Source organism: Amblyomma maculatum, chromosome 6 (genome assembly GCF_055883805.1).
Source record: "Amblyomma maculatum isolate TAMU_Amacu chromosome 6, ASM5588380v1, whole genome shotgun sequence".
In the NCBI taxonomy this organism is placed as follows: domain Eukaryota; kingdom Metazoa; phylum Arthropoda; class Arachnida; order Ixodida; family Ixodidae; genus Amblyomma; species Amblyomma maculatum.
In genome coordinates, this window is record NC_139349.1 from 142,900,160 (window position 1) to 142,919,023 (window position 18,864).

The following is an 18,864-nucleotide window of genomic DNA, read 5'->3' on the forward strand; positions in this document are numbered from 1 at the left end:
CGCACAGATTCCGCGCACGGGATTTCCTTTCTTGAGCCCAGAAAGAAGAGCCGTAGTGGAGGGCTACGAGTAATTTCAACCACCTGGAGGTCTGTAACGTGCACTGACATCGTACAGCACTCGGACGCCTCTTCGTTTCACCTCCATCAAAAAGCAGCCGCCGGCGGTCGGGTTCGAGCCCGGGTACTTCGGCACAGTAGCCGGGCATCTTTATACTGCGCAACCGCGGTGGAGCGAAAGTCAACTGTCTTGGATGTTGTTGTTGTTGCGACTGTTGGTAGGCTCTGTAGCTGAGCCATCTCGGCTGACTCGTGCGGACGGAAGAGAGAAAGTAGACAAGAAAGAAAAAGAAGCGGGAGAGAAAGACGCGCTTCGCAACAGCCGTCGTCCACCACCTAAGCGGTGGCGGGTGCAATGACGGCCTACAATAGATATTGATTGATTGAATGTCCTTTATTGAATGGGAAGGCTCATGGCCATGGATGGGGATAAAGGGGAGTAGACATAATCTTCATTGTTTAGGTCGTCACTCGAATCACATTGCTCTAACCAGGCCACTAAGCGAGCCATACTTGGCAAATATCATAAAATTCGGTGGCAGCACTGGCAGGCTAGCCCCCGCCGCAAGCGGTGTTGACCTACAAGTCCTGGCCCCGTAGGGCCAGGAACCTTCACCACCTCCCTATATCGGCAGCAGACTCAAATTCGCACTATGTGCAAAAACTCTCAAAAGCCGTTGATTACAAAAGATCTCACAAAAGAATGAGTCATAACTCACTTTTTTGAATCAGAAATGTATGAATTTATTGAATATATACCTAGCCTTAAAGAATAACCTCATCTGATTGAAAACCCACCATACATGAATAGTAAGCGGATTGGTTTGTTAAGAAGCCATCTCCCGATCAAACTTGCAAGTCATAGAAGAGTTACGTATCAAAACGAGTTCAAACATCTCCAACAGTTTTTTTTTTGTTTGTTTGGAGGCGTTTAGAGGCCATTTGTTATGACAAGTTTAAATAACAGTTTTTATCAGTAGAAAATCAAGCAGCACAAGCTATAAGACCGATCTCAAAGGGAGTCTAAAATCTGAAATTAATTCTTCCTTAAAACTTGTGCTGAACTCAAAAATCGCATAATGGTTCTGATAAATAATTGTTCAATTCGGCGTGACAATTTGAAGGTTGAGGTAGTGAAAAGTGCGCGCGACTTATCGCACTTCTTTTGTCGCATTATAAGCAACTAATGGTCAAACAAAAAAAAAATTGAAAACTAACGTTCTCGTCAGCCGGCATGTTACATAAGAAAGGAAAACATAGCGATGCAAATAATTATATTCACTCCTCGAAAACTGCGAGAAAAAAAAGCTTATCAATACTCGCTTGATCTACATGCTACATGTTATATCAAAACAACAACACGGTTTCCTAAATGGCAATAATATATAATAATTGGTTCACACGAATTGAAAGGCGCAGTATCTGTCCCACTTGTTCTGTTGTTGTTGTGGCTGTAGGAAGAAGCAAAAGAAAATGCACGGACCTGCTACTGGCTTTGTAGCTGAGCCACCTCCGCTGCCTCATGCGGACAGAAGAAAGTAGAGAAGAAAGAAAAAGGACAGAAAGACGCGCGCCCCAACAGCTGTTGTTGTGGCTGTAGGAAGAAGGAAAAGAAAATGCACGGGCCTGCTACTGGCTCTGTAGCTGAGCCACCTCCGCTGCCTCGTGCAGACAGAAGAGAAAATAGAGAAGAAAGAAAGGAAATAAAGAAAGAGGGAAAGAAAGACGCGCGCCGCAACAACAGCCGTCGTCCACCACCGCAGCGGTGGCGGGTGCAATGTCGGCCTACAACAAATAAAAATTCGGTGACAGGCTAGACCCCGCCGCAAGCGGCGGTGACCTACCTGTCCCATCCCCATCAGGAGCCGCCGTCCACCACTTAAGTGGTGGCAGGTGCAATGACGGCCTAAACAGATAAAAACATTCTGTGGCTGGCTAGCCCCCGCCGCAAGCGGCGTCGACCTCCCAGCCCCGTAGGGCCAGGAACAGCCACCCTTCACCACCTCCTCCCCTCGTGGGGACAGAAAAAGCAAGTAGAAAAGAAAATAAAAGAGGAGAGAGAGAGAAAGGCGCGCGCCGGCAACAGCCGTCGTCCACCATCTAAGCAGTGGCGGGTGCAATGACGACCTACAACAGATAAAAATTCGGTGGCTGGCTAGCCCCCGCGCGTTCACCTACCGTCCCAACCCCGTAGGGCAAGGAAAAGCCACCCTCCCCTCCCCCTTGTTCTGTGAACACAGGACCGAAATGGTTTTAATTCATGCAAAGGACAAAGTACTAATCAACAATGTATAAAACATTATGAGGACGCTAAAGTTTCACCTTCTTTGTAACGAGCCTTTGTTACCGCCTTGCCATACCGGAATTTTTTTTCTGTTTTTATCTAAGTTGTTTTCTCTGGCGGGGGGGGGGGGGGGAGGGGGGGGAGGGAGGCAATATGTTTCACTTCTTGGCGAACCCCACCACAGCATACAATTGGAGGTAGACATGCTGACCGTTCTAATTTCTATCGCAAACTATCTCCGACTTTAGTAATATATGGATGATAAATTGGAAGTGAAATTGTTTGACGCCCGAATGCTGCGCAAAGAACGGTTGCGTAATGATTTTGATACTAAATCACGTGCCAGTTTATTTTTCTGCATATATCCGAATGCATCATGCCTACCATGAGGAAAAAGGGTGCTGTCGGACGTTGTGCTCTTACTGTTCTCCTTCCCTCAAGTATGCGCCATATACACTTCAAATAAATTGAGTTATATTCTATTCAGATATACCTAATTGTGCATGCGTATTTTCGAATACAAATAATGTCTGTTTTATAATCCTCGAACTAGTTTATATATGCGTGTCAAGCTATTTTGAGTCTAAGGCGGTAATGCGTAACATTTTAATTTTTCCTGTATGTCGCCCCCATCAAGCAGCAAGCTTTTTTAATTACTATGACCATGTCTACAACTAGAAAACGTGCAGAAAGGGTGCATAGTAATTTCGGTGAATCTAACCAGAACTGCCTCTCAAGTGAAAAATTCAATCGTTCAATTATTGGAAAGCATTCTTCCAAATGGCTGCGAAAATGTCATCGTGCAGCCCATCACAAAATTTGTGAAACGAGGAACACTGACTAATCATTAGTTTATCAACTTTTCCAAGTATAATACCTGATTTGCCAGTGGTTGATTCGAATGTTGGTAATCATTTTAAAATATTTGTCATTTCCTACCCGCATGCGGGTTCATAGGTATGTCAATGCTAAACAGCCCATAAACAGTGAATATGACGATTACAAGGATGACAAATTTATTTTCAATGCACAAGTCAATAATGCCGCGTTTTCGCAGACCTCTATTCCTAAGCACAAGAGGGTGAGGAAGCCATGAGTAATAGCTCCACAAACGCATAGCATACAAGCCTTTATTGTTTGACCAGTTGTTACGAATAAGAGACACTTAAACCCCACAAGAATTCAAGCAACCTCGAAACAGATCGAGCGTGGACCTAATGAATGCAATCTGAATATTCCCAAAGCAGATTGGATAATTTTTGCATAACCCTTTAGAGCAAGTGGCAAATGTCCTGCGAATTTAATAGGACACAACTCAGCATTTTGTACCACCTGAGTTAGGAATTGCTTATAGAGTTGTTATGGCAGCCTCTAAGCAAATATGCTTAGCAATCATTTTACCAAGAAGGCGTAGGAATAGTTTATTTTCTATTTCCGACCGATGATTTAGAAGAAGACCTCAACGTACACATTTCCGATTTATTACTTCTATAGCGAAGTAAATTTTATACTGTGCTTGCTTGAGAACATATTCTATAACTATGATTAAAGAAGGGCTGCGCCGATAAATGCCACTCCGCATATCTTATCTGAACCGTTGACATTATATGTGACCGCATGCTTGAATCTGGCAACTTTCCCGGTAAAATGAAAATCGTTCGTGTTTCGCCTCCATCGAAACGCAGCCACCGGCAGTCGGGATCGAGCCCGAGAACTCCAGCATAGTAGTCCGGCATCTTAACCACTGACACACATGCATTGAGCAAAGGCAGTTAGACAGGGGTCCATCTTGCACAGCACCCTCCCCCCTCCTCCCTCCGCCCCAAAACACTCCGCGCTCTGAACTTCTTAACGTGACGGCTCCGCGTAGAGATCTACTCCATGCGGCTATTAAAAGGCTAAACAGTCCCGTGAGCACAAAGAGATCCCATGGAGCCTACCTTAGAACGTTTGTATTGTAGGAAGCTATCTGATAGTACAGAGGGTGATTCCAAGGTCCTTTTTGAGAGTCCGTAGAAGAATGTCCCAAGATACACGGTATCGCAACAAAATAAAAAGGAATGACCGATAGCCTATATGTCGCTACTGACACGGACCGCAGACATCTGCACTAGGCACAAACGTCCGCTTATCGTGAAGACACGTTCTGACAGGTAAGGTCAACATGTAGAATTAAGAAGCATTCGTGGTCAACTCAACACACATACGTTGCTCCCGCTTTAATGTACTCTACAAAGACGAGTTAGAGATACGCCACATGAAATAACGCGTCAATCAGAACTTTTGTGATTAGTTTTCAGGGGGAGCGTATAGCTTATCCAAGCCAAAATACGTAGTAAGAAAATGGAATGAGTCGGAAACTTTCTTAAGGAAACTTCACAATGGCCCCTCCTCGCCTATGGTCAGTGGGCACAAACACAAAAGACAAATGGGTGCCTAATCATCTGTTGAGTACACCCACAAGGAAGGGTGGTTTGCCATTCGGAAAAATGAAAAGACATGGAAACAAGTAGATGACCCCATATGGGTTTCAAGCCAGCCATACCAGCATACAGAGAGAGGAGGAAGAGAAACAAAGTTTTATTTTTCAACAGAAATGGTGTGCGGCTCCTCCATCCCTCGGCTCTAGCCCTGAGGGGTGATTGGAGAGACGCTCGATCCGCCTCGGATGCTATTCGGGACGCGTTATATTCCTCGGCGGCCTCCTCGAATCGCTGCCTGCTGGGTCCCAGGGACCGAGATGCGCAGCAGGGTCTCCCGGGTTCTTTCGTCGTCCATATTTACGGCTCTCCCTGGGGAGATAGGGCATTCACATGTTATGTGGGCGAGGGACTGTCTTGCCTCACAGTGATAACACTGATCTGATCGTATGCCTGGGTAACAAGCGTTAACCAGAATTGTGTTCGGGAAAGTATATATACGTCTGGAGTAGCCTACAGGCGATTGCTTGTCTGTTAAATGATGTATCTGGTGGAGGCATCCGACGAACAGACTGTTTCGATGCTTAGGCTCTCATTGACAGCACCACACAGATGTTGCAAAACTTTTACGCAGTAACTGCATCTTTTCACAATGCTACACTTGCGATGTGTAGGTAAGCTTCGAAACCAAGAATATATTGCAAGCTTTTGCTTATGCAAAGAGAGACGATTGCACACCCCCAAAGCCTTGGCTTGTCTGACAATCGCGATTTGAAAGTCCCAGTGATGTCCACTATTTCGATACTGATTCAAAAGAACACCTAAATGTTCTATATCTTCTGAGTCGCACGTGATGCCTCCAAAAAGAATCAATTTTGTACCCCAGTGGACCCGTCCAAACCATTTTGATTTACCACGGCTAAGAGCCGCTCTTGAGCTTTCATAGAACTTCTCAGTTCATGCAAAAACTCCAGCACATTCACTTTATCAGAACAAAAAAGGCCAACGTCCTCGGCAAAAGCAAACATTTTAATCTCATGTCGCGATAGCGCGACGCCACGAATTTCCGTTTTATTGACTAGATACTAATGCATAACGGCTTAATATATAAAGCGAATAACAAAGGCAACACCAGGCACCACTGTGGAACAGATGATTTAAGTGGGCACGGTTTCTAAATTTTTTATTAACGATCAATTGTGTAGTGGACGTTTTATAGCATTGCCTTATGCCTTTAAACAAGGAATCATCAATATTTGCACTCTCGAAAAGTGCAAACAGAGGTTCATCCTTATCAAGCCCTATCAATCTTATCGAAATTTTCGGCAGATCAATCTCAAGGACCACTTGACCAACTTCATCTGCCATCGCTTCGAACACCAGACGCGCTATATGGATATGGTTTTGGATGTCATGGCATTTATTGCACACGCTTGGTACGAAGCTAATAACCCTAATGCCGCAAGCTGCAGATGAAAGAACGTTCTCAATACCTTGAAACGTACGGTGCGCGTGGATATCGGATGATGTACTCCATTATATTAATGCAAAAGCATTACTAGGCTATGTCGGCAATGTCATGTACACAACGTGTGTACAGTCTTCTGTCGTTCTCGTAAGAGATATATGATTCAAACGAGTGATTGTATTCGAAAGAGGATGAAGTGAAGATGCTGAAAAATACTGTCAGTAGGATAAATAGTTAATTGATTGGAGCGAAAAAATGTAAAAGTAAAATCAGTCAGACGTCGAAATAGCCATACGACTAATGTCGACGCCCAAGGAATGTGACCTTACACCAACCGGAAGTGGGTGTGTTTTTGACTTAATGGGCCAATTAAATGCGATAAGTGGGTAGTGAGTGTCAATTAATAAAATAAAAATATAATTAGGACGTGAAACAGCGAAAAGAACCTAAAAAATGCGCAAAATGGCTACGCATATGTAGTGACGTCACAACGATGCAGTTGCCATGAGGGCCGCTGCCGATGACGTCATGGCGCAGCCTAGAGGAAAGAGTGGCAAAAAGGGGCAACGAGTGTCGAGAAGGCGTCAATGCTTCCGCATTCCTCCGATTCAGACTCTGCAGTGCTCAAAGATATTATATATATATATATATATGTGTGTGTGTGTGTGTGTGTGTGTGTGTGTGTGTGTGTGTGTGTGTGTGTGTGTGTGTGTGTGTGTGTGTGTGTGTGTGTGTGTGTGTGTGTGTGTGTGTGTGTGTGTGTGTGTGTGTGTGTGTGTGTGTGTGTGTGTGTGTGTGTGTGTGTGTGTGTGTGTGTGTGTGTGTGTGTGTGTGTGTGTGTGTGTGTGTGTGTGTGTGTGTGTGTGTGTGTGTGTGTGTGTGTGTGTGTGTGTGTGTGTGTGTGTGTGTGTGTGTGTGTGTGTGTGTGTGTGTGTGTGTGTGTGTGTGTGTGTGTGTGTGTGTGTGTGTGTGTGTGTGTGTGTGTGTGTGTGTGTGTGTGTGTGTGTGTGTGTGTGTGTGTGTGTGTGTGTGTGCATCGGTAATATTTTGGGGATTTACATAATGTGGGCAGTAAAAAAAGTGGGGGGAGGGGGGGTTCAGTCGACGTCATAAGCCACATCATGGCAGTTGCTGGAAAGTATAAACATATATTTATAGCTCAATAATTACAGCATTTTGGCTAGGACGCATCTGACCTCCAAGAGCATAAATGGCCAATTTGATCTCGTTTAAAGTTATAGGCCCCATGATGCTGCTCGCTGCTCGTATCAGAGGAAACCCTTCTTTCAAACGGTCGTCGTCTGACCCACAAATATTGTTGTTACTGTTCCGAAAAAGCCGCATAAAATAATCGTATTGCTGCCGTATTCAATTTATAAAGTCTCCTTGAAATAGCAGCATGTCATCGCTCAAGGCGCGGCGAGATGGTACTTCATTACAGAACTTTTGTGTTCGTGGCCTTTTAAAGGCACCCCTATATTATTTATGCTGAACTGTGATAGTGCTTCATCGTTATTTATGCTGTCATGATAAGATCGCCTGGCAATTCTTTCTAGCTCATGCAATTCATATAGGGCGCAGCCCAATTTGCGAAAGTGAAGGTGCTGCAAGGAATGTGATCAGTGATGAAGCTTGAATAGCTGAATTCTCATTCTCCTGCTTAAACAGAACCCACCTTTGGAAAACTGTAAGATTCACACCTGCTCACGTACTTTCGCTGCGAAATTTGGTCTGAGACGAGAAAAGTAATCAGCTCCTTAATGTCCCACTGTGTCTGGAGTGGACGGGGAGTGTACTTGCCTATGTGAATGTCCATCATGCAGCGGTCGATGGAAAATATCGGCCACGCACACTGGTTAATGTCAGCAATAACGTGGATCCTGTCAAATTGAGCACTCCAAGGTGACAGGAAGGTCGCGAAATGAATGCTATCGCTTTTACTCGGTCAATGTAAGGTTGTATTGACAAACTAAATTAACGAAATCAGTAGAAATGGAGTCATAGCCCTCGTTATTCGCTGATCAATCTCACTGTTATGAGCACAGTTGAAATCTCCCACCAGTAAGAACATCTCGATCCGTGCTCAGGTTAGACAAGAAAAATACCTTTAGATTCCCTTGCTTTGCAGGCGCATACACACTTTTGGTCCGAAATGTTAAATGAGCCGCCCATCATCATCAATGCAATACTGCAGGTCAGTCACATCCAGTGTGTTTTCTATAAACAGCGTGCAACACATAGACGAGCCCTTAGAATGGCTGACACAAAACTGCATGCAGGTACGAACTGGTCAACAGCTGCTTTTGTCTCATCCGCATTTTCCCGCTCAGTTGCCAGAATTTCAGCTACACTCACGCGACAGCTTTTAAATAGTTTCTTTAAGCATCGAAAACACTTAACGTTGCGGATAATAACTTAAAAAGCTGTGACCCCAACGTTTTGTGCGTGTCTTATCCGGCGTCATCCGGCGCAGCGGGCGGGACAGTCTGTGAGTTGGCGACCCGAAGCCTCGTTGGTTCGAGCCTTGGTGTAAGAATATACGCGGCTCAAATCGAACAAAGATGAACCTAATGAACGTGATGGAACTGAAGACTGTAAGAGGAACAAGGCTGACTATGCACGTTAGCATACAGACGCCAAAATGAGCCTACCAGTGCTTCATACCTCTCGGCCGATGAGGCCAGTAATCTTTATTAATGCGCTAAGCCGGTGAGTCTAGTTCCACTAATTTTGGCCGCTACCAAAGATAAGATGGGCCTTCGACGACTGCTCATTGCGCCCGTACTGGCACAAATCTTGAAAGTAATAAATGCAAGAATCGACGACGATACAACCGCACGCTTCCCTTTCAGCGAGACTTCTCTGCCCCGTTAGTTAATGGCTCCGTCGACCCGCTCCCTTTCGCACCATCCAAGAAGGTCGTCGCTGGGAACGACGCCAAAACAGTCGAACAACCTCTTTCTTTCCGTGCACTGCTTGTTCCGTACTCAGGCAGGAAACAGAACCACCGAGCTTCGGGGGTCGTCCGTGATCACATTTTATGGCTCTCCCCGCAACCGATCGCGCGCGTGTGCTGGTTTACAAGCGAGACGTGCGTGCGTTTGTGCAAGCAAAGCCTTTAATGGGCGAGGGGCGGCCCCGCAGAGGCATGAACAGCAGCTCGTGTATATAAATCCCCAGGCACAGCATTGTCTCGGGGCCGTATAACAAATGGCGATCTGAGTGGAGAGGGGGCAAGCGGCCGTGCGCTGCGCCAGGCTCACTCAAGGCTGCCCGCCCGCACTGAAGCTTTTCTCTGCCGCAACTCGGGTGAATCTGAGTCGCCGCTTCAGATTTAATCCGGACTCCCGAGATTTTGGGGTTTCCTGAGCTCCGTTGGCGTTGGTCCCTCGAGCGGCAGTGCTGGCTGCTAGCGCTGAAGGTGAGGGCGGGTCTATTGAATATTGGAGTCTTTTAATCCTCTTGAAAGTCTTCCACTTCATGACACCCAGCCACTCCTGCAAACAGTGATTGGTTTGAGAGAGAAATAGGGAGAGAAAGAGAGAACTTGACTGCAACGCCGCTGATTCGCCAGCTGGCTCGATTTGGGCCTATCACGACTGACCCGAAAACGGCACTAGGAGCTGCATATCCCGACCCATGTGCACGCTGGCGTGAATAATAAATGGGAAAAGCGAAAGGGTCCAACTGAGCGAATAAACGCGGTATGGTGGTGAAAACAAACTACTGCAGCGGTTTAACGTGGCTAAACCTAGTATAACGTGCGAAAGCCCTAGATTGGCGTAGTTTCACTTAGTAAATGGTAGAAGTAACTGACGTTGTCTCCTCGCCATCACCTGCGAGAGGCACTCTCATAAGGAGAACCATGATGCATGTTGGGCAAGTTGCCGCAACGTTAACCACGAAGTCTTGCTTTAGCAAGCCACAGAAACGTGCCTGTCTGGCAAGCGCGCCTAACTCAGAATCTAAGGGTCCTGGAAGGCTCCATATTGATCATGTTACCCTCCGATATCGATTTTGAAGCCCGAATAAGCAGCGCAGAGAATGGTGTACCGGCTAGACCTTGTGAAATAGGGTCTTCGAAATAAAACAAAATAGACGAATAAAGTAGGGTCACAGCCACACAACTGACATCCCTGATGACAGCTACAAGGATGCGGCCCTATCTTACAACCGGCTTGAAGGTCGTTTAATTTTGTTCAATGGCGATATTTTATAAAACACTGAATAGCTACAGACCTTCCTTTTTGACTTCGGACTATCTGGACAAGCCAACATCTGTGAGCATTAATTTAATAACAACCTGGTGCGCAGCAAGTGCCTTCCTAATCTAATTAAGCTCCATTCCGTAAAATGAGGCGCCTCATATAGCACCGGGCACGACTTGTGATCGCGCTCGCCCTGTTCCACTCATGTTTGTACTGACGCGTCACACAATGATGCGGGCAGCATATGCTGAAACCTTACACGTCCTGTCGCTCTTTAGCCCGCGTTCCCGTAATACTGAATTATATTTGCTAATGGCCATTTTTTAACAATGTACTCAAGTAGACACGTGAGCATCGGGCAGGCTATCGTAGCCACAGTAGGTCGCCTGACACAAGCCAATTATCAAATTCTTTGTTCCTGCTAATAGCAGAACGTCGAGCTAGTTGGTCAGACATGCAGAATTGGTGACAACACATAGGAGAAGCGCACAAGCAGCATCATCCTTGTTTACGGGTGTGTCTGTGCGCCTCTCCTATGTGTTGTCCTGCTGCGTGTTTCATCTTGTTCCTGCTGCTGAGGGATATCAAAAAAAGTTACCTTCAGAAATCAATAGCGAAAACTGGAAGCAGGAAAAGAAACGAATGGTTGCTGCCGTGCCACCCCAGTGCCAGGTCTAGCTCGCACAACCCGAGAGAAATTCCGGGCGTCGAAGATGTTTCCTCGGCCCCTAAGCGACTGCCTTGCCAAAAGGGTTGCCTCTGCAAAGAAAGAATCAGCTATGCAGCTACTTGGAAAGGCACAGGAATGGTTTTGTTCATTACCATGAAGGTGTCCTCTATCATTTGCTGCTATAATCTGGAAAGCAAAACAGTAGACACAGGCCGATGCCCAAATGAGTGAATAATTACAATTTTACATATGCCCACATCTCAGGTCACATTTCAAAACACTGCAAGAACTGCAAAAAGATGACACAAAAGCCTGCAATTCAAGGTGTTGACAGTACACCGCGATAGGAAGAATTAAACTGCAAATGGTTGTCAAGCGAAGCAATAGAGGCTGATATATTATAACAAGGCTGCAGGACGAATGTATCGTCGCAGGTTGTATAAGCGCGGTCGCAAAAGTAAAAATATAACCTTGAACGAGAATGTTGTCACATGCTAGTATTCTCGTTTCTCGCTCATATGAATACCTAATTTTTCCTCCTCTTACCGCCATTGTGATATATAAACGGATTGGTTGCGACTCAGCACTATGTTGTTTCATTTCTCCGCAACGGCTGCTGCGCAGGAGCATCTAGTCGGGTCGCTCGGCAGAATAACAGACTACACGAAAGCTTCCTTGAACGTCGGCAGGTTTCCTCTCGCTTTTACCTGAAGCGTATACAGCTCGTTAGATCGAAAAGCCGTCGGCGTAGTAGTCAGTGTAGCACTCGGCACCGAGTGTCGGAAATATTCGTGCGGGAAAATCTTGATTCGTCGTCAGTGTTATGACGTCACGACCCCATTACTTCGTGAACGAATTTAAAACATCCCCCCCCCCCCCATCAATCCAAATAAACTAATCAACTACTTGGGGAAGGGTACAAATGAAGCTAAATTTGGTTTCTAAGGTATTAACGTCGAAACGTAGCAGCCGGCGGTCGAGTTCGAATCCTGTTACTCTGTAACAGTATAGTCGGGCGTCGTAACCACTGCGCCACAGCGGCAAGGCTGAAACTAAATTTGCCGGTGTATCCTCTAATTGAGGTATTAAAAAGTTGAAAATAACTCAATGAAATAAATTCGTCGGCATTCTTGTTCGAACCCATGCCCTCTGCACGCCAGCCGAGTACGCAACGCATATATGCCACGAAGGGCCATTGGTAGCAAGCAGTGGAAAGCGTGTTAGAGGAGCGCCTAGTGAACGCGTTGTGGTGCGTATGAATTATTAACGTGTGTCTGGTATGTGTGCTTATGTTACAGTAGCAATAATTTTAAAATGAAGTAATTAAAACCCGATTTTTTATCGCGAAATGCGCTATTAAAGGCACTTCGCGTAGGCGAAGCTAAAGTTTTCCACTAATTTTTGTTTGCTTCTTTGCATGAACACATCTAAAGCACGAGTGAGTTATTGTAGTTAAAGAGAAAATTATCGGCCAAGCTTATCACTGGTCTTTCTATGAAACTGCGAATAGTTAATTAACTGAGAAAAAAAAAGACCAAAAATAACAGCAGCGCTGGTCCCAGAAAATCATGAACGACACCAACCTCGAAGCACAAGGCACTCGGAAGAACGGCAGCGTGCGAAACTAGATGCATCGAAGACGCAGTGTTCTGAATAAGTGCAAGTCACAAATTTCGCTCATTCAAACATGTTAGCGATACGAAATATAGTATGAGAAAGCAACAAAAGAAAAGGGCTGTTTGACATTTTCTCCGCTCTGTTGAGCGAATAACTGACTGCGATGTGGCTGCGCCTCACCCTGCTTCGACTGCCCCTTAGATAGCGCTCAAGGTGTTCCGTAAACCTTTAGCTATGTGCAATGCAGCTCAAATCAGTCTACATCCATGCACCTATATATACACGACACAGGTGCAAGCAGTTGGAAAGTGAGCACGAGAGCGGCGTGTCGACAAGAGCCGGTAACGTTCGTGTGGCTGTTGGGAAAACTGAAGACATGCCCCGCTGCGCTACAGCGGCCTGTCTCCGTAATCTCTACAACATCCGCATGAACATGTTCGCAGTTTCGAGAATTGTATAACTTAGAGCAGCGCCCCTGCTAATAAAAATGACAACACGCGTCTAGAGAGCACTTCATAACCCTCTGTCGTCCCTGGCTTTCGGCGGCGAACGGTACACAAGTGTAGCGGGATTACTTCCGGTTGTCAGATTAGCCAGAGACCGGCTATCGGCCAGCATCGACAGACGCTTGCGTGTCCCCTTTAGTACAGCTTGTGCTTGTACTACATTGAAATATTGAAACCAAGGAGCGTTGAACAAGAATATTGATACAGCAGCAGTTACGGGATGGAAGGCATGGACGGAGAAATAAATTTTGAGTGCACCTGGAAACCGAATGCTTGAGTCGTGGTTTAGACCTGTGATTTCATAGCATCAAGCTTAAAGGGGTCGTGAAACGTTTTGGGTCGTGAAACGTTTTCCGAAAATTTTGCACGGCTTGGTTAAATTAAATCCTTGTCCTGCATCATATAATATACCTCGATTCGTTTCATCGCCCGCGTTTATTTAATAGCGACAAAAACAGAATTTCGGTTTCCTAGCGCGCGTCCTCCTCAACTCAACAGATACGTCATAGCGCTAAGCCAATGAGAAGCTCCCGTTGCCGGAGCCTGCTGAGCCAAAGTTGACCGAGCTCGGTGTATTTTAGAGGTTTTAATTGTGCCCTACTCTACGCTCACACAGGGTTTTTTAATATGGCCGACGCCTAGGTTCCTCCGTGGGTTCCAGCGTCGCTGTGCTGCTATAGTGAACTAGAATATATTCGCTACTGTTAAAACATGGTTACATCGTGGGCTTTGAGCCTTACGCCGACGCAACTTTTCGTGTGCCAGGTCGGCGAAGATGGAGCCTGCGAGCGACCGGTACAGTAACATTTGTGACGAGAGGCCGCGGTAACCGCGGCACAACTCCGGCTTGCAGAAGCCCCGACCGTCAGCCTCCCGATCCCAGCCGTTTCGGAACTACGCATTGGTATGTATGTCCGAGTCTTGCAGCCTAGCCTACGTTTGATCGTTGCGAGAGTGCGCAATCGCTAACCGAAGCTTTCGAACAGGTGCAGCTGCGGGCGGTGCGGGCCGATGCCGACTGCTCTTGAGAGCATCTGGCGAGATCCCGGCGGCGACTACGTAGTTGAAGCAGCCGTCTGGGTGTTACAGATCATCCGCATTTACTCCAAATGCTTCTTGATCATGGACTGCTAGTCGAGAACACAAGAAGAACCTTGAGCGAAAGGCGACATAACTTGAACAAGCGGCCACCTGTTTTTCATTTTCTCGAGTAAGAAATGCTGTAATGAAATCTATTGCGGAAGGCAGTGTTAATAAAAGAAAGCTTCCCCTTTAACGTTACTTACTTGCGATCATCTACACTGTCTACAGTGTCGATATTGCGCCACGTTAGCGCGAACACAACATCGCTGGTTTTCATATTTTTCTTGTTTTCGTAGAAGGTGCGCATGAGCATGACGTTTCACCATGCAAATTACTGGTTTGCTTAATTCCATGCACTAGTAAATGAGAAAACACGCATCATCTGATAGTGTGAACTTGCTAAATGGATAGGGCATACACATTGATGTGAAGTAACGGAAAAAAAAAAAAAAAAAAAAAAAAAAAAAAAAAAAAACCGCTGTCCGGACACATTTGCTTGTTTTATTAGCCAGGTATGACCTTCAGCAAGTGCAGCACTTCAAAACATTAATACATAAGGAATGCCACAAGAAATGCAGTAAATAAGTACAAAAGCAATCTCATTTCGGAGGACTCTGTGCTAAGTGAAATTGCATGCAGTGAAGTAGCCTGTCTCCTGCAGAAGCCATGGGAAAATGCACTAAAAAACGGCACGGAAGAGAAAAACACAGAGCAGGACTGGCTTCTGCAGCCGATCACTAACTAGCCCGACAACTCTTGTTATAGCCTGTCCCCACTTGCTGCCAGAACAATCACCATACCAGCACTCAAAGTTTTATTTGCTAGTTTTTTTGTTACCCACTTGCATTAGGTGAGTGTTGTATAGTGTGCAAATATAATTAAAAAAATTGTCTGACTTCACTGATACCATCATCAACACCTCCACACAGTAAACCTCTCCAAATTGCTTTGACAGTGACATTTTACATGGGCTGAAATGTGACAACCAAAAAAAAAAAAGAAAGACGTTCTTCCAAAGGCCAGTACACCGAAACTTCCTCAGCTTGAGTAAGTGTTGGAAATTTTACAGTTAGCAAATGAAGTTATAGAGTAGTTTTGCGGCACTTGCAGAAAGTTTGGCACGTGGCGTGTTGTGGGAAAACAACTGAGAGCCGTTGACAGAAGTGGACTTGTAGTTTATGGCTCCTTCGAATAGAATGACTCCATGCACAGAGCTGCTTAACGCATAAGTCGCATACTTATCTTCGTGCTATGCGGATGATATCAGCGTGGACATTGACATCGGCCACAATACTAGTACAGAGGGTGTAAGACGACTACCAGGTTTTGTCAGTCAAAAGCTGCATTGCCTTCAGGCATTATTTTGCTGCAGTAGCAAATTGTGATTGCACTGGAGTTCTAATATTGAGTGGGTCTCATTCTCTTTCAATCACCTGCAGCAGAATTCAAAGTTTGCCATACTTCCAGGGAGAATAAATTGACAGTGAAAGTTACATTGTACAGCTTCTGTTAGACGGGAATTAATTGTACAGATGCATGAATAACTTTCAAATTTGTAAAAGACCTAAACCATATTTTCATTTTGCTATGCTGAAAAGTGAATATTGCTTTTTCTCTTGTCAACAGGAGGCACCGCTACATCTGCTACAGCCAGCTTGCGCACTGGCTTTGGGGATGCCTCGGCAGGCATCACAGTAAAGTCCTCCCTATTTGTGATGCAAGCCAAATAAGGGAAAGGTTTCCATCTGACAGTTACACTGGTTTCCAGTTTGCACAAGGTTTATAGAGTCATCACCTTATTCGTTCTGAAACAAGCCGGAAAACATGAGAAGAGAGAATTGCAGGACAGCTGGACTAATAACTGGAATTTTACTAAAGGATAGAAACAAAAGAAGACTTGCACAGAGATGCACATGTAAAAAAAATGCCCCAAAAGACTGTTATTTCTTAGCCACACACACGTCCTTAGCCTTTGCAGTATAGTGTGCCTTTGGATTTGGATCTGTGGCTTCCCTTTTGTAACGAGTGGTTCTTGACCATAAAGAATTTGCTTTTTTTAAATGATTTTTAGACCCTTTCTGCTTTCCACGCTTTCACTGCTTTGGGGGTTTTTCGTGCACGTGCATTTCTGTGCGAATTTTCTTTTGCCTCGTTCCTTCAGTAACATTTCAGTTGTTAGTCAAACTTTGTCTCGTGCTCCTCTCACGTGTTTCGTCTTCTGGCTGGTTTTAAGATGAATCAGTACCAACTCATCCACTTGTTAGTCTTGTTGATATCACTAGCCTGACTGCACCCACTGCTGGGCAAATGCCTCTCCCATATCCATCCGAATAACCCGATCCTGTGCCAGGTGCATGATTCTCGCAAACTTCCTAATTTCATCTGCTTGCCCGAGTTTCTGCCGCCCCCTGCTACACTTTCCTTCTCTTGGAATCTAAAAGACATATATAGGCTCACTTAGAATGAATTTTGTGTACTCACTCCCTTCCTTTACCTTTGACGGGTAGAATTTTTCTTTTTTTGGAACTGACCGCAGATACATCATAATGGGGGAGGCATCATAGTAGATGCCTCTCCCATATCCATTCAAATAACCCGATCCTCTGTCAGCTGCATCCATATGATCCCCGCAGACTGTTCGTTATTCCCTGACGTTGGGGAGAAACTTTTAAACAACAACAACATGAATTTTAATTATCCACTGCACTCACTGTGGACACTGTTCGAAGAGCGGCGTCTCCATGAAACTATACACCACACTACCCTGTTGTCGCTGAGTGTCTCTTCTTAAAGAGAGCACGCGCACAAGCGTCCCTCTCTCGCGCCACCCACCGACCACAACACACAACACACGCGCACACAGCCGTACCCCGCGGTGAAGAATGGGCTGTTCCAGTCCGTGTACGTCCATCCCCCGTTGTCAGTGGGATGGCCCAAATGTCATGCCGTGAAGACCGCGGAGCCGGCATCCGGAATATTCAACATCCTCCCCGCCGAATGAGCGCTAGCTCATTAATTTCTGGCTTCCAACGGGTACAAAAGTTGAATTGGGCGTCTTACTGTAGTGCCACCCGGCAAACGGATCATGCAGGAACGCGTTCTTCCATCTCGCCCAGGAAACACCTCCGTAATGAGACCAGTTTTCCAAGTCTGTCTAGGGTGAAAATTGTCATGAAGCAGCACCAGGTCATTAACTTGTACGTTACTTGAGGCTGTAGGTATGGAATGATGGTACGACCTCAGTAAACACAGGTATTCGGCTCTCCATCGTTTCCACAGATTTTCAGTGAGGCGCTGTCGGTATTTCCAACGACGAGTGAGCTCGCTAGTGTTAGCAGCTGTGGGATGCCCTCCACTGCAGGTTTGTAAGGCTGTCAGGCGCCTACCAACTAGAAAGTGTGCCGGCGTCAGTGGCTCTGGTTCTCCTGCATCAGAGGGAACCGCGGTTAGGGGTCGCGAGTTAATCACGGCTTCTATATCCGCCAGAATGGTGCAGAGCTCTTCAAAGTTCACGTAGCTGCATCCAAGCACTTTCTTTAGTGTGGTCTTTACGGATCGCACCATCCGTTCCCAAAAGCCTCCCCACCAAGCTGCCTTTTCCACGATGAATTTCCATTCAATCCCTTGATGAGACAAATAGTCTTGAATATCTGAATTGCGCGACACATTCCATAGCTTCTTCAGTTCCGCTGTAGCCCGATAAAATGTCTGCATTGTCAGAGTACACCGTGCCGCAGATACCGCGTCGCGCTATGAAGCGGCGAAAAGCCAAGAGGAAGCTATTCGTTGAGAGGTCGCTCACAATCTCTAGGTGTATTGCTCTAGTCACTGCGCAGGCCAGGAGCAAGATATAAGACTTTTTTATCTTACCTTCTGTCTTCGGCAAAACGGGCCCCGCAAAGTCGAGACCTGTAACTGAAAAGGGAACTGATTCTGACACCCTGTCGCGTGGCAGTGGCGCTACGGGCTCTGTAGCACTCTTGCGGTGCATTCTTCTGCATACCATACAACGGCCCAAAACTTTCTTCACGATCTGACGGCCTCTTATGATCCAAAACCTCTCGCGCAGCTGGGTCAGTGTGTCCAGGCATCCCGCATGTAGCAGTCGTTTGTGAGTGCTCTGGATCAAGAGCTCGACGAAAGGGTGAGACGCAGGCAGAACGACTGGATGAGCAGTCTCGTAGCTCAGGTTTGAGTGCTGTAGACGCCCTTTCAGACGCAACAGTCCGGTGTCATCCAGAAACACGTTTAAACCTCTAAGTTCTAAGGGTCCTTGAAAGTGACCGTCTTCATATAAAATGCTGTTTACGTCACCAAAAGCTTCTCGCTGAACCTCCTGGAGCAAACATTTCTGCGCCTGTTGGATTTCGAGTGCACTGAGCGGGCCCTCAAGTCGATCTTTTTTTCGATCACAGTTGTGAACAAAGCGCCGCACCCAAGCTGTGACTCGTTGTAGGCGGCTCAGATTGCTGAAACGCTTAATTTCCATCACCGGCAGAGGTGCTTGTACTGAAACATGGCTGACCGCTAGTTTTTTACTCTTCCTTTC

The 18,864-nt window shown here is 46.0% G+C and overlaps 1 long non-coding RNA gene across 1 annotated transcript in view; it reads right to left on the reverse strand.

Annotated features, from left to right (window-relative positions):
- Window positions 1-4,901: 4,901 nt before the first annotated feature.
- Window positions 4,902-18,864, reverse strand: part of LOC146186936 (uncharacterized) — a 51,506-nt gene continuing 37,543 nt past the window's right edge. Inside the window, exon 2 of the long non-coding RNA XR_014707884.1 lies at window positions 4,902-5,135. This is a non-coding gene — a long non-coding RNA (uncharacterized LOC146186936). The remainder of the gene's footprint in view (window positions 5,136-18,864) is intronic.